The 17,566-nt window shown below is 37.4% G+C and overlaps 1 protein-coding gene and 2 long non-coding RNA genes across 4 annotated transcripts in view; 1 reads left to right on the top strand and 2 right to left on the bottom strand.

The window, feature by feature from the left end:
* Positions 1–17,566, top strand: part of Btk29A (tyrosine-protein kinase Btk29A) — a 346,914-nt gene that overhangs the window by 129,918 nt on the left and 199,430 nt on the right. The window lies entirely within an intron of this gene.
* The window catches only part of LOC138189143 (uncharacterized), a 41,445-nt gene that overhangs the window by 10,719 nt on the left and 13,160 nt on the right, over positions 1–17,566 (bottom strand). The gene's annotated exons all lie outside the window — the stretch shown is intronic.
* On the bottom strand, positions 618–16,454 carry LOC138189140 (uncharacterized). The gene is made up of 4 exons (XR_011175936.1): positions 16,080–16,454; positions 15,642–15,813; positions 1,884–2,844; positions 618–1,302 (listed from the first exon to the last, which is right to left on the bottom strand). It is a non-coding gene; the product is annotated as an uncharacterized LOC138189140 (long non-coding RNA).

The following is a 17,566-nucleotide window of genomic DNA, read 5'->3' as shown; positions in this document are numbered from 1 at the left end:
CTAATCAGTTGCTTTCTCTAATCCATTCGATTGCGGAGATTTCGACAAATTCATATTTTTTTTTTTTTTTTATTATTCAATTTGTACTTTGCAATTTGTCCAGCTGGACATTTGGTAAATAAACTCATATTTTTACGAACACTGCTGTAGAAAGAGATCGTAACGACTATTTTATGCTACTTTGACTACTTCGTATTTTTCTGCACATTTAAATTTCCCATAAGTGCATTAACATTCGAAGTCTGCTAATAATGAGTTCTAGCAATAGAATCGAGAAATTTACAGAAAATGATAAATTTATAATATGAAAGAAAATAAATTCAAACGACATGGTACATAACCTTCAATCAACGAACGTACAGTGATCTTGGATCCTAATCGAATATCGCCATGTAAAATATAATTCAATATAAACTGCTCTTTCTCTTATTCGAATTTGTTAGCGACTCTTATTGCGATTATTAATGACCGAGTTAATGACTAATTGTTTAATTAATCAGATTAATTAATGACCCATTATTACAATTAACCAAAAATCAAGATCGCAAGCTAATGTAGTGTTTGTTGATTTAATGCAAACTATTGGGTTGGCAACTAAGTGATTGCGGATTTTGTCAATACCACTTAATGACAAAATCCGCAATCACATAGTTGCCAACCTTTATGTTCATAAATAACTTAATTTTCGTCGATATAATTTGCAATCAGTTTTTCCTTTGACCAGGTGGTCGATACTATTCGCGTCCATCTTGGAATTACGACACGAAATTCGCTGTTTAATCTCCCTTCACGAACGCGCATTCATCAACGTTTTTTCTTGCCAGAAGATAAACATGTTGCTAATATGTGACCTTTGTCTTCTACTTTTTCTTTTCTTCTTTTTAATACACGAGGTTGAAGAAGTTGTTTTTCAGCTGCACAAACAACAACATCGAGACGAAAGTATATAAATAAAGGGAAGCCGTTAAATCCATAAACTGTTGCACGAGAGAAGCGAAGAATTTTGTATTTTTAACATTGCAGTATTTTTCTTCGCACGATACACGAGACATGCAGATTCCTCGGCTCTATTCCATTTTTTTCCACTGTATCTGCCAACTGTAGATACGATATTTTACTAACGTTATACTGCATTATCGAACGTCGTAAATATCAGTCGTATGCGCGGCCACTAAATTTATAATAATAAGCGTTATGGAGAGCGGAATTGTAGTCAGCGATCAGCCACATTGTCAATGTTTCACCGTTTCCATCCACCGTTTATCATTCTCCCTAATCTCTGCGAGTTTCAAACCGAGCTTCCTATACGAAATTAATCTTTTCTCAGTTGATATCTCAAAGTGAAACATGAAAGTCTCTTACAAACAATCAAAAAACACTTCCCGGAACAAATCTACCACTTACTCAAATCATAACCTAAGCAATAGAACTTTTGTAGTAAAAATAAAGGATGCATATTCTGAAGTAAAAGACATCAAGATAGAGTTACCGCAAGGAAGCGTCTTAGAACCATTATTATACACATTATACATGGCCGACATACCTACATCTACCAGCAGCAAAATACTGATATTCGCGGACGACACGGCTGTACTAGTCAGGCACACTAATGCAAAAACAGCAGCCACATTACTACAAGAGCACATCAGAAAAATAGAAAAATGACTACGAGATAAACAAATAAAAGCAAACTCCGTAAATGCAACGATATTACATTTACACTAAGAAAGCAGAAACCAACAAATATCCAATTGAATGGCACGCACATAACACAAACAAGGCAAGTTCAGTATCTAGCACTCCACTTAGACATACACCTTACATGGGAGCAACGTACTAAATCAATTATAGACAAAATGCGGATAAAAAGAAGACAAATGTACTGGTTAACTAGTCGAAGTTCCAAACTCAGCATAGAAAATAAACTAAAAATCTACAAAATGATAGTAAAATCAGTTTGATCGTACGGAATACCACTATGGGGGACAGCAGCAATGAGCCACATAAATAAACTAGAGTCGCTACAATCGAAGATACTGAGAACAATAGTGAACGCCCTCTGGTACGTCAGAAACGAGGATATACGCAAAGACTTAAAAATACCGACGGTGAAAGAAGAAATCGGCAGGTACGCAGAAAAATACAATGAAAGAACGGCAACACATCCAAACTAGCTGGCTAATGAAGCGAGCAAAACTATGATAGAAAGAAGACTAAAAAGAAAACACCCCACTGACCTCACTGAAGAAATAAAATAGTCAAACTGGAAGATGGTATCCCGCTGAGGGTAGCCATTCACATGTTATTTAGCAATTAAGTTAGAAAAAATTATCAAATGTCCAGACTGGACAAATTGTAAAATACTAAGGTGATATCGGGTGTCGTGCGTTAAATAATCACTCGGATGTTTAGGTCAACAATATATTTATTAACAAGTGTCTTCTTTTGATCGCGTCGCATATCGCTGTCGGTTTCGCTAGTCAATCTCGCTGCGCGGTTACAACTCGACTTTATCGCTTCCTAGTTCGAACTTAACTGTCGATCGGATTCGATTCTTTTCTGTTTGTCGCCCCTCAATATCCCCACTATCCACGCGTTTGTTAGGCGTGCATGGCAACAGTCGCGGCCTTCTCGAATATTCAGCGGAAGGACCGTTGGGATATTGATAGTTCATTAGGCACTTCGCTTTGGCGATATACATTGTTGCCGAGTGCCGCCATAGTACAAATGAAATAATAATTTCTCTCAGCTGACGTATTCGATGAGCCTTTTCTATTCCAATGGTTTATATTTGTCTTTCTCTTTTGTTCCAGGTGAGTACGCTACGATACCGATTTAATTGACCTGTAATATGGTGAGTATTTGTCAAGTTGTTTGAAAATGTTTGCACGGCAAAAGTAGGCCATAATTAATGAAATGTACAATTACATCGTGCAAACCATAAATAAATAACATTCATGCAGAAATGATTGAGATTAACGAATCAGAAGGAAATTATTTGCTTATCGTGACGATAATTGTTAACATAAAATTTTTATCGAAATTACTACGCCGTTCGTCTTATTTTCATAGACTTAGTATCAGCAGATTTGTATTTGGTTTTGATTAATACGAGATATTATAGAAGATATAAATTTGCATACGATGGAAAACTTGAAAGCAGCAAGCAAATATTTCGCGTTGAAATTCTAACAATTCTAACAAGAGAGAGAGAGAGAGAGAGAGAGAAATTTGTACGTTTCAAAGTTTCTCTTTCAACAATTTTAAAGTTACATGCGAAACCTTGAAGTTCGGAAGTGTCATAGATCAACTTAGTGAATTAAACAGCTATAGAAAAATGATAATATTGAAAACATTGTTTCTTAAATTTACTTCAAAATTTTCTATTATTTTCTTATCTTCTTGGCATAACTAAATTTACAGAAGTAATTTGTTTCTTATTAAATTGAACTTGAAGCTTTTATTTTTGCATATTACCAGCTACTCGAAGCGTATATTTGCATGGTTAAAATTGTGCGTAAAGAGAATTATAGTTATTGGGTTGGCAACTTTTGTCAATACCACCTAAGAATTTTGTCATTATTTGCCATATTGCGAAAAGTATCACGTTGCCAAATAAGATCTAATTGCGTGACGATAAGCGACGTATTGGGTTGGCAATTAAGTGATTACAGATTTTGTCAATACCACCTGATGACAAAATCCGCAATCACCTAGTTGCCAACCCAATAATTAACACTTTACTGACCGCTAGCGGTTCAGCAGCATACGTACGTCCGACCGATAGCTCTGTTTCGGTTTAGACTCTCCAATACCATTCTTTTCGTTCATCGCCAACGTTAAGTTTTTCAAATTGGTACAAAACTGTGGCAACTTACGAAGCAACGCAACTGACGCAACTGAACAAGGTACCTTAGTACTAAATAACAAATTACTACTCAAATAAGAAGAAAGATTGTCGGTGATAAAAAGCCGATTAATAGGCTATCGGTCGGTAAGCGTCGACGACAAAAAGCCGATGAATTGGCTATCTGTCGGTAAAGTGTTAACGTGGGGGACGTGTATACTCGTGCAAACGAATACAAAACAAGCGATTAAGAGGAAGTTCGATGTGAATCGTTCGTACGTTAAAAACAGGGAAACGAAGGAAATACGGCAAGTAGCGGCTATTGTTAAACACCATTGTTAATATTACTGCTGCCTTTTGTCCAGTAGAAAATTTCTGTTTTATCGGTGCAATGGAGTAGCAAGCAGCTGGTTGGTGAAAATGAGCACAATGTATAGTCTAATGGCTAACGAAGAAATAATCGAATCCTCTTGAGATTGGTCGTTCGTTAAACCGAAATGAATTCCACTGTAGAATTCATATAGAGTTGTATTTAAAACGTATTTGTTTAAAAAACGAATTCAGACAAATTCAACTGAGAAGAATGAAATGTTTCTATTGGGTAGGCAACTAAGTAATTGCGGATTTCGTCATTAGGTGGTATTGACAAAATCCGCAATCACTTAGTTGCCAACCTAATATTAGACGTCTCCGTTCCATGACGACAATGATCACAAATATTTGATCGAAGTTTCCAATTAGTAGGCTTTTAATTAGTAAGCTACGTCAATTATTTCCTTGACACGACGATTCCATCGGATCTGTTCGATCGTTTCGCGAAAGTTCCTATCATACAATCCTACAATTTCATTGGACTTTTCTCGTTGTTGCACGAACGTAATTCTGAAAATAAGGTTAGCCATCAACAAGGATCGGAAGATCGGCAAGCGAGATGTTGTTACTGGAACAGCGTCGCTTGGCAATTCGCCATTCGAAGGATGAATGGCGACAATTAAGGGACACGCAATGATGTTGCTACCCTGTTGCGATTAACCGTGCAGCTGTGCTTAACGAAATTGTTAATTGCTAATTAAAGCAAGATCGAACTCACGTTGTTAAATATGCAGAATGCCCTGTGTTCGCGTGACGAGAAAGCCTCTCGGTTAATAATTTTCGACGTAATACTATGTTAATGAGTTGAAGCATCGCCCCCAAGTTAGTTACGTGGAAATTTGTGCCACGAAACGCGTAGTTATTGCTTTTCCCTTTCATTACTCCATACACGTAGCAGCAGCTTTAATCTCTTGTTGATATTGAATTATAGAAACAGCTGGAATTTACGTGGAAATCTTTCGAGTGTACATTTGCCAACACCTGATACGACTTCATTAAGATTGCTGAATACACAAGCATTTTCGTAATTTCCATTTTAGGCGGCGTGAGCCATCCATGTGTTCACGTGTAATCGTATTATATATCGGCAACTAAGTGATTGTGGATTTTGACAATACATATGATGACAAAGAGTACTAATAACTTAGTTGCCAACCGATATAATATTGTACATGGTATATGGTACACGGTACATGGTATATCGTACCTGGTACATGGTACATGCTACATAGTACATGCTACATGATACATGGTACATGGTACATAGTACATGCTACATTATACATGGTACATGGTACATGCTACATGCTACATGCTACATGCTACATGCTACATGCTACATGCTACATGGTATATGGTACAATATGTACTCTGTACATGATACATGGTACATGGCACATGGTACATGATACACGGTACACGGTACGTGGTACACGGTACATGGTACATGGTATATCGTACCTGGTACATGGTACATGCCACATAGTACATGCTGCATGATACATGGTACATGGTACATGCTACATGCTACATGCTACATAGTACATGCTACATGATACATGGTACATGATACATAGTACACGGTACATGGTATGCGGTACATGGTACATGGTACATGGTACACGGTACATGGTACATGGTATACGGTACATGCTACATGATACATGGTACATGGTACAATATGTACTCTGTACATGATACATGGTACATGGTACAATATGTACTCTGTACATGATACATGGTACATGGCACATGGTACAGGATACACGGCACACGGTACGTGGTACACGGTACGTGGTACACGGTACATGCTACATGGTACATGGCACATGGTACATGATACACGGTACACGGTACGTGGTACACGGTACATGGTACATGGTACATGGCACATGGTACATGGTACATGGTACATAGTATATCGTACCTGGTACATGGTACATGCCACATAGTACATGCTGCATGATACATGGTACATGGTACATGCTACATGCTACATGCTACATGCTACATAGTACATGCTACATGATACATGGTACATGATACATAGTACACAGTACATGGTACGCGGTACATGGTACATGGTACATGGTACACGGTACATGGTACATGGTATACAATACATGCTACATGATACATGGTACATGGTACATGCTACATGCTACATGCTACATGATACATGCCACATGGTACATGGTACATGCTACATGCTACATGCTACATGCTACATGCTACATGGTACATGGTACATGGTACATGGTACATGGTACATGGTACAATGTACTCTGTACATGATACATGACACATGGTACAATGTACTCTGTACATGATACATGATACGTGGTACACGGTACATGGTACATGATATATGGTATACGGTACATGGTACATGGTACATGGTATATCGTACCTGGTACATGGTACATGCCACATAGTACATGCTGCATGATACATGGTACATGGTACATGGTACATGCTACATGGTACATGCTACATGGTACACGATACACTGTACATGGTACATGGTACATGATATATGGTACACGGTACATGGTACATGGTACATGGTACACGGTACACGGTACACGGTACATGGTACGCGGTACATGGTACACGGTACATGGTACGCGGTACATGGTACACGGTACATGGTACACGGTACATGGTACACGGTAGATGGTACATGATATATGGTACATGGTGAAAGGAGTTTCATTCCATAAAAAATTAATTCCGACACGATGTAAATGTAAAGTCGAACGCATGTCACCACTATCAATCATCGATTTAATTGTTTTATAATTCTATATAATTAAAAAACGTACTTCCTTATCAATAATACTGATCTTAACTTTCATCCAAGCTTGCCTCAGAAAAATTCGGTATCGACATTCGACAGTTCGATTCTTGGACCAATTAAGCAACGTCTATAGCTAAACGTAGCTTGTATATCATCGACGAGAAAATCCTTATCCCATGATGAAACGCTCTGTTCATGATGCAATATGTTCGTAGCGAGAAACAAGAATGGAGAAACGAGTACCGGTAGACGATCGAGTTATCAGGAAAAGTAATGAACACGGTTTCAATAGCAGACTTATCGACGCGGTGCAGTCACGTCCAGCGAATTCGACTAATTTTTTTCACCCTCTTTCTCTCTGTGTACCTAACGATCGAACGCAAAGGAACAAAAAGAGACGAGAGAACGACAGAAACAAAGAAAAAAAGAGAGATAGAACAGCGAGCAATTAGTTGGTTCGCTAGACTAGTTGTGATTAATTGTGGGCGTTAGGTGGCGTTTTCAAGCAGCGACGACTCGCTCGGTCTGCGACTGGTGCATCAAGCCGCAAGCCCGCGAACGCCGATTAATCGCCGTAATCCAAAATGATCGTGGCAATTTGACGAGGAAAGATATGGTTGGAAACGCGGCGTAATTTATTCCTCGTTTCGGCTTCTCACCGACTGAAATCAAAAACGCTGCCCCGTGAATTAGTCCAAGTCCCGTCACCCCATCGATTCCTCAGCCTCACAATCAACTTCTTTCGCAAATTTCCTCCTTTTCAAGCGTTCCCTCCAACCTGTTTTTAATTACCGATTTTTTCCAACATTTAACGAGCTGCTTTGGAAGATTTATAGGCGTTGAAAAAGTTAGCATTGAAGATGTTTTTCGGTGAAACTGCTTGATCGAATTGCATTAATTTTCAGCTGTCAGAGTGATAGGTTCCGGATTTTCTTTCGCTCTTGAAAATTGTCGGATATGCACAGCAGTTTTTCACAAAATTAACGCTCATTTTTACTGACACAGAAATACGTATGTGCCTTCTTCATTGTAATAATTTATTATTAGGTTGTCCGGAAAGTGTCTTTCTTTCGCAAACGTGTTTTTTACAACAGTGCACCTTCATACGCACGAGAAACCAAGTCTGTGAAATGTTACGATGTTTATCTCAACAAAACGAAATCGATCTCAACGAAACGTAATTCGAGAAAATAATATAAAACAAAGAACGTTGTGCTTCTATTCATTATTTCCTCATAAAACGAAAAAAACTTTTCGGACAACCTAATATTGTGTATTATAGGTTAGCAAGTAAGTGATTGCGGATTTTGTCATTATCACCTAATGACAAAGTCCGCAATCACTTAGTTGCCAACCCAATATTACGTATTGTGTTTGCATTTTCTTGGGAAGCCGTTTCCGTGGTTACGTCTGGCGCACGAGATCGCGTCAAAGGGATGCTGATCGAGGGATTCTGATCGAATTGTATAACCGTTTGAGTGGCAAGCAGCGCGATGGCGCTATTTACATTTTCTGTGGAGAAGTGCCAGTACATTTGAACGATACGGACGACTGTATTTTCTATTTCATTGTTACCTTGTGAATAATTTTTATTGAAGAAAACTTGAAATATTTAGAAATTAATGGTACGCATATATAATAATATAAACGTATTTCATCAAATAACAAACATATGTTTTTTCAAACATCCCAACGACTCAAGCGGATAATTATAATTTTATTTATTTAATAATGAATTTGTAGTGGCTCTCGATGGCGAAACTTTCCAACGGTTTCTGTACCGTATCTTGTTACACAAAGACCTTATACTCGACCGGACGACGTTAGAGGTGTGGTTAGCAAAATACGTCCCAGAACTAAAGTTCTCGGACATAGTGAAACAGCAAATAACAAAAAATAAAACAACCGAAGACACACCACAAAAAACAAACTTAGATCCGCGCCCAGGCCCAACTACAACCGACAACACCCCCCAACTAAACATAACAAACATCATTGAAGACTTTAAAAAAAGCATACTCCAAGCGCTAAAAGAACATCAAATGCAATTAAACGCCATAAAAACAACACTAGCAATACATGAAGAAAGGTTCGACGCCATCTACAAGTCTTTAAATATCATGTATGACAAATATCCATAAACCTCAAAACCAACAAGCACAGCAAAAAACAAATAAATTAAACTTAAAAGATCTGAAAATAATTGCAATAAATGCCAACCCCCTAATTTCAAATCAAAAAAGATACAGTATGCTAACCCTAATAAATAAAGAAACCCCCAATATCGTACTGATCTCAGAAACAAAACTAAATAAAAGACACAAAGTACACTTCAAAAACTACTCCATGATAAGACAAGACAGACCGAACGCCAGCCAAGGAGGAGGAACAGCAATCCTCATAAGAAACCCTATAAAACACAAAACAATTCTAAATGACAAAATAACAAGTTTCAAAATCCTAGAAACAACGATCATAAAAATAAAAATAAGCGATAAGGAAAACCTATTTGTCACTGCAGCCTACGCAACCTATGAAAACCGGAAGGAATTTAGCGAAGAATTCAATAAACTCTTCGAACTCCTACAGCTCAACAAACCGGAAAACTACTATATAATAGCAGGCGACCTTAACGCAAAACACAAGCTGGAAAAACGAAATAAACAACACGAGAGGCAACTTCATTAGAAACTGGCTAGACAATAAAAGCATTCACTTCAAAACAATCTTATACAGCTCCGAGCAACCCTCTTACCCAAAAGGAGGCTCATACCTGGACATATGCTTAGCAGATGCCCGACTAAAATTTCAAAACCTACGTCCAAACAACACCCTAAAAACCTTAGTCTATGACAGTGACCATAGCGCCCTAGTATTTCACATAAGAAAGAATACATCGGACCTCCTAACACTCGAAACACAGATCGAGGCACCCAGGTACAATTACAAAAAGACAGATTGGAAAAAATTCCAAAACATACTCGAACAGAACTGCGACCTAAAGATCTACAACAACGCCAATCTAACTAACAGTGAAATCGACTCATTCCTAGACGAAATAGAAAAACATATACAAATCGCTCTCCAAAAATCCGTGCCAATGATAAAACAAGAAAATTCATGCGAGTCCTATATCAACAACAAAATAAAAGAACTACAACGAGACAAAAGCTACATACTCTCCAAAGTAAACAATATAAAATTCAACTATTCTTATGACAAAAGAGAAGAATTAGAATTTCTAAAGTACCTTCTATACGAAATAAAAACACAACTGAAACAAGAATTCGCAAGCTCCATAAACCATCACTGGACAAACAAAATAAAAAACATCTCCAAAAACGACACAGCCAACATGTTCCCACAAATAAATCGAATCTTCAGGCCAAAAGGACAAAACCCTATCCCACCTCTCAAATTGCCCTCAGAAGAAGCTTCCCTCATCCAAGAAGCAGGTATAACGACACGCAACACCATCAAAGACACCGAGGGTAACTTCATAATAGCCAAATCAACAGAAAAACTAGACATTATCGGCACCCACTTTTCCAAGACACACACACAAAACGAACACATGGGCCGTGAACAACTAAACAGAATTATCACCGCCGAAACAAACAAACTCAGAAATGAAATGGAACAAGACATAACGCTAAACAAAACAGTTAGCACATTCTCAAACGAAAACACCGCAGACAACCCCAAACAACCGGAACCAGAAATAAACTACTTCACAAACTACAATCAACTAAACAAAATCTTCTCCAAACTAAACAACAAAAGATCCTCCGGCTTCGACGGCATCCCAAACATCCTACTCAAGCGCCTACCGAACAAAATAAAATGGTACTACACAGTACTCTTCAACAATGCTCTAAGCAACACATATTTCCCCAAAAAATGGAAAAAAGCCAAACTGATAGCTATAACAAAAAAAGATAAAGACGGCTCATCACCCGCAAACCTACGACCCATAAGTCTCCTCCCCAACATAAGCAAAGTATTTGAAATAATCATAAACAACCCCCTCACCTCCTTCTGCTCAAAAAATGACATAATCCCAGAAAATCAATTTGGCTTTCGACACAAACACTCCACAATTCACGCAATAAACAAACTTACGTCGGACATCTGCTGGGCGCTAAACGCAAAACAACGAGTAGCCGCCTGCTTAATAGACCTCGAAAAAGCTTTCGACACAGTCTGGATCCCAGGTCTCATATACAAATTAATCAAGAAAAACTTTCCCAAATACCTAATTAAAATAGTTTGGGACATGATCACAAGCAGAACATTCGTAATGACTGAAGATTCACACACATCTAGCAAAGAATTCTCCATAAAAAACGGTCTGCAACAAGGCACAGTAAACTCCCCGTTACTTTTCAATATTTACAATAGTGACTTACTAAACCTCTTTAATCTCAATGCATCCACCCATAAACGCTCCATAGCCTTCGCAGATGACCTAATCATCTACGTAACAGGCCGCAAAACCAAAACAATAAAAACGGAACTGCAAGAACTCTTTGAAAAAATTAACGATTATTACAACACATGGAAGCTAAAAACCAACACAAGCAAACGCGAAACCATACTGTTTAGACCCAAGTCAAGCAAAATCGGTCCAATAGAAAGGGAACACTGCAGAAAATTTCAGCTAAGGGAAAAAGCAAACGAAGGTGAGCTCATACCGCATAAAAACTGCGTTAAATACCTAGGTATAAACATAGACGATAAACTAAGCTACAAGCAGCACATTCAAATCCAACTCTCCAAAGCCAGCAAAGCATTTTGGAGAGTAAAAAGATTATTTTACTCTAAACATCTCAACAGTCAAGTAAAAATACTGTGCTATCAAGCACTAATTAGACCTATTATAACATACGGCTGCCCAATCTGGTACAACATATCAGCCTCCCAAATGGAAAAAATTCGCAGATTCGAAAGAAAATGCATCAGAGCTTGCTTGAATACTTACAGATTCGAACACAGCGGATTCAAAAGATATGTCAAAAACAAAAGAATCTACGACCTAGCCAACATTCACCGCATAGACTGTCACATATTAAAATTAACAAGAAACCACTTCGCGCAAGCTGCAAAGATACAAGAAAACAGTCTAATCTTCAGTTACTTATTCCCAAATGACGCATATCACAAAAACACTCTGGCAACAGGCTACATCCCCTCAGAAGCGTTCATATACCTAGACGAAAAAAACTACCTCCAAGATCAAAATAACATTCCAATAATCTATCACATAAAAAGAAAAATAGAAACCAAAACTATACTCTACGAAGAAAACTTAAACGGACAAACCGCAGACACCAGGTGGAGATACAACATGGCCCTCCCTCTGAAAGACACTAAAGACAAACATAGAAAAAACACAAAGAAATATTGGTGGATTCCAAATCCATAATAAAACAAGAGAGAAAACCAGTAAACCGACAGAACACATCTCTGACACCGCATAACACAGGTGTAATTGTAAATAATATGTAAATATTGTAAATAAACCTATTTGACATCCCCCTCCCCCGCCCCCTCCCTATTATCCCCCCCAAAGGCATACAGCGCCAAATGTAAATTACCGATAAGTCCTGTTTTGCGACCAAGTTTCAGGACAAAAAAAATCAAGCAAGAACAAAATTACATAAAAGCTCCGCCCCCCAGCGGCTTAAATCCAAAGAATAGACCTAAAATCACAAAAAAATTGTAAAACACCGACACATAATATAGTATGGCTACGTCGTACCGTCGCGTATCGGTACTTCTGCCTAACACACCTTATCGAAATTCATAGTTTATTGTGAATACCCAATATGTATTAAAAATTGTATCTTGGTAAATAAACTCTAAAAAAAAAAAACAGAGGTGTGGTTAGCGTCGTTGGTTGCGAACCTTTCAGACCAGGTTCGAATCCCGACACTCGTAATTCGGTTTTTTCTCCACGATTTCTAAATGAGAAAAAGGCAACTTGAATGAAAACAAAAATTCTTATACAGCAGCAGCATACTATCACGACCTATCAACCTTAAATTGTTTTATATCAACATACTACTTCAAATCAATATACTAGCGCGAGTACATTCGATTCTGTTTTCACAAGGTGAACAGCTTAGAAAAAAAGCGCGGGAAGAAATCAGCAATCAGCTGTTGTCGTCTCGTTCATTTCACTGCTGTACCGGAATATCAATATAGCAATTTATTCGGCGTATCTGGCTCTCGTACGTTCGGCCGTAAATACGCGCACGATATTTACTTTCGTTTCACGATCGCGTGAAACTTCTACTTGAAAATGAGGAGCTGACGGTGCTCGCGATATTCAAACCTTGAACAGCACACCAATCTTTCCTGTGAACGTGTTACGTTTTAACACGTCCAATAATAAGGTTTCTGAAGTAAAACACCGTGAAAACGGGATTTTAAGTGTAATATGGTATTTCGGTAGACAAATGGGTGCATTTGTCATAGGCGAAAAATTCCTGAAAGAGAAAATCTTTCGACCACATTCGTGCAAGATAATTAGAACTCAGCCCTTTAAATATTCGCGCGCAAACAAGCGATAAATCGAGCTACCTTGCAGACGTTTTAAGAGGGCGTTTATTGCTTTAACGCGTTTCATTATCATCATGCGTTAAAGTGGTGATGAGAAGATTTGAAATAGTTTGGTGATCTTCTTGTTCATGCAAAATTTAATAATTGGATTGATTTTTGATTAGAGAATTTTCTCATTTTTTCGCGTAATTCTAAGCAGGCTTTTTTAAATTGTTGATTTATAGAAGACGTTTAAGGAGACGTTTATTGCTAAATAATAAAAGGTGGATGGCTACCCCCGGCGGGATACCATCTTCGAGTTTGTCTATTTTATTTCTTTAGTGGGGTGTTTTCTGGTCGATTATTTAAGTAACTGATTTAACTTATTTAAGTAATTATACAAAGCGTACATAGTTTCACACACTAGCCTTGCATAAATGAAAGTCTTTAATTTAATGTCATTGTACGTGAAACAACCACATACAATCAATGAATATTCAGAAAATAAATAGTCGATATTAATGACTACAGATAAATGAACTGTTGAGAATTGTGGATCTTTGAAGCCGAAATAATGTTATAGGAACACTAAATCTACACCAACGATTCATATTAAAATAGTAATATATTTATTTCATGGACGATTCCTTATATATTCATGGATACATACTTGCACGCATCTCAGCACTTTCTTCCATACCCGACTCTTAACCGACTGACAAGTTTACAGTCATCTGTTTTTTGGACGCCGCGCACACACACACCTCCGCATACTGATACTCACACACAAATATCTCCACTACGCATTTAACCTAGTCCAGCACAGAAAATTACACATATCTCAACATGAACAATAACGTTTATAAATAAAGTTTACGATGCAGCCATATATTCTTTCTTTTAATTTGAATCTAGTGGAATATTTAATCTCGGTTGTGGCAACAAATAAACAATCAAATCAATGGACATTTTTTTATTGTAATTTTAAAAGTATCACAAAAATATAAATCTAAATCGACGCCTCTAAGAGATTACACTCGAAAATATCACACGAAGAGAATTAAAGACGCTTACAAATTTCAATTAATAAAATGAGGTATACTAAACTAATTTGTTAAAACAATTTGATATTCATAGTGACAGGAAAGTGTCAAGATTACATCAGTAAAATTTGAAAATGATTCAATAATATAGACAGGAGTTATAATACATTTATTAGAAACATTCATGATAAGTGTCTCACAAAAGTATTCGAACGCTGTAACACTGTTGATAGTTTTTCATCTTCCTTTGCAGCGAATGTAAGCATCATTGCTAGATGAAAATATTGGTACGTTCACTTGATGTTAGGATATCGTTTCAGTAACAGTAACGTAAAAGTGTGCGCAACAGTATTTAAAATGAATACCAAAAAGTGTGAAACTAAAAAGTGTGAAAGAGAAATAATATCCGATTACACGAGGACGGCAGATCATATAACGAGATTGCCGGAATTGTGAACAGAAGTAAGTCCACGATACATTATATCATAAAAAAGTGAGAGAATGAGGGAACACTTGCAAACAAAGCTCGATCAGGTCGACCAAAGAAATTGACTGGAAGAGAGGAGAAAGTTATCATTCGCGAATTAAAAAGAATCCTACTACATCTGCTCCTCGACTCGCAAGTATGGTAACTGATATGTTTTATAAAGAAGATCACCCGGAATTATGTCGACGAATGTTACGAAACAATGATTTTCATGGCAGAGTACCGCGAAACAAGCCATATATTAATGCGGTAAATCATTAAAAAAAATTGACTTTTGCAAAAACCTATATTAATAAAGATAATTCTTTTTGGGACAAAATCATCTTTTCGGACGAGTCAAAGTTTAACATTTTTGGCCCGGGTGGTCAAAATTATGTGTGGAGAAAAGCAAATACGGAATTGGAAATTCGACGTTTACATCAAACAGTGAAATACGGAGGTGGATCGGTCATGGTGTGGAGGTGCATGGCTGCCAATGGCACCGGAAATTTGATATTTATTGATGGAATACTTGGTAAATATAAGTATTTAAACATTTTAAAAAATAACCTCAAAGAAAGTGCCCGTAGATTAGGATTATTGGGAGATTTCCACTTCCAACAAGATAATGATCCTAAGCATATTGCTAAAATTGTGAAAGAATGGATCGTATATAACACACCACGCATGCTAATTACTTCACTGCAAAGTTCAGACATAAATCCGATTGAAAATATATGGGCTGAAATCGGAAAAAGATTAAATAAATTTCAGATAATCTCAAAGCAAGTATTGAAAGATAAAATATAGAAATATGGAACACCATTGAGTGTAGTTTTACAAAATCATTGGTTTACAGTATGGTACGTCGATTGAGACACACTATCGCTGCTAAAGGTGGTGCAACAAAATATTAATATTAAATAATTTAATAATATATGTAGCGTTCAAATACTTTTGCCAGTCACTTAGAATGCGTGTTTCTAATAAATGTATCATAACTCCTACCTACGTTGTTGAATCCCTTTCAAATTTTACTGACATAACCTTAAAACTTCCATCTTTCTATTAACATCTGCTTGCTAAGCAAATTACTTCAATGTACATTATTTCGCCCATTCAAGTTTGCATATGTAAGCGAATACTTTCGTCAGCCACTTGGTATATTTACGAGCTCTCAGTTGAATATCCGTACCGATTTCTCTGTCGCGACCAGTTATATTCTCCCTGGCTGTAGATGTGTTTTCGCGTAAAACGTCCCACGTTCAACTAGCGGCCATGTTTAACAACTGGGACTGCCTGAGCGATTGTTTACGAGGGTGCGACCAGAGAACGCGGTGATCGTTCGAGCAGACAATAAACATCGGACGCGATACGAAACAGAAATCGAAGGCGTGCCGATAGATGACGTTTCCTGGTCGAAACAATAGCACTGTTTCGCGGAAGGCTGTCCATCGTGAGATTAGCGGAAAGAGGGTGTCGCTCTAACCAATCGCTCGAGCGGAACGTTTCCTGAGATTTTCCACGGGAGTCGTGGAAATTTTTGACGATTTTTAGATCAACTTTTCTAAATAATAATTGCTGTTGAGTATTTTAGAGTTGAAATTTCAGGTAGTTGTCGAACGACGAACAAGTAACACCACGGTCACAGCTTCTTCTGACAAGATCCACTGCTCGTCGAGTTGAATAACCCTGGTATGTTTTTAAAATGGGTTTTGCTTATTTCTTTAAAAACACAAAGGTAGCTGTCTTCATTCGCTCAAGCCTTCGTAGCATCAGTAACTCGGACGAAATCCATTTGTCCATTTCCTTTACGTTTGCAATTTGAAGGAAATGAATGGTAGAATAGGTTAGCTTCATTTGAAAGCCCATTTCTCTTGTTGTCTCTCGTGGATTGTTTTCAGTAGTTTCTTAAAACGTTATTTCTCAGTCTGTACATTGTATATACGAAGACAATCACCTCTGTGCTTCGAACAAATAAACAAAACCTTTTTGAAAATGTATCAACATTCGCATCTGCATATATATTGAGTTGACAACTACTTGATTGCGGACTTTGTCACTAGGTGGTATTGACAAAAGCCACAATCACTTAGTTGCCAACCTAATATTTTTCCATCATCTGTTTCTTCATCGCAGTTCTTTTTGTCTTCTAAAGTTGGTAATATTTGTGTATAATCGTCTAAGTATTTAGTATACATGATTAGAAAGTTGAATTTAGGTAAAATGACGCTGTGGGATCGACAAATACGAAAGAACGTGTTATTTAGAATTTCGATATGAACGTTTCACTTCTGAAAATTTCGTGTAATTTCACAAAATCCTTATCCTTCTTCGATGGACTGTGTCAATCAAAAATATGTCTCCAATATGTATATATGTAAATTTAAAGACCCGAAGAAAGAAAAAAAGACCAGAATAGAAAAGATAATGGAATAATTTTGAACGACAAAGATGGTATCCAGAGAAGGGAGACGCGTCTCTCCCCGAGCCAT

Source organism: Bombus flavifrons, chromosome 18 (assembly GCF_040668555.2).
Source record: "Bombus flavifrons isolate JBK064 chromosome 18, iyBomFlav1_principal, whole genome shotgun sequence".
NCBI lineage: Eukaryota > Metazoa > Arthropoda > Insecta > Hymenoptera > Apidae > Bombus > Bombus flavifrons.
This window is presented reverse-complemented; position numbering and strand designations above follow the sequence as displayed.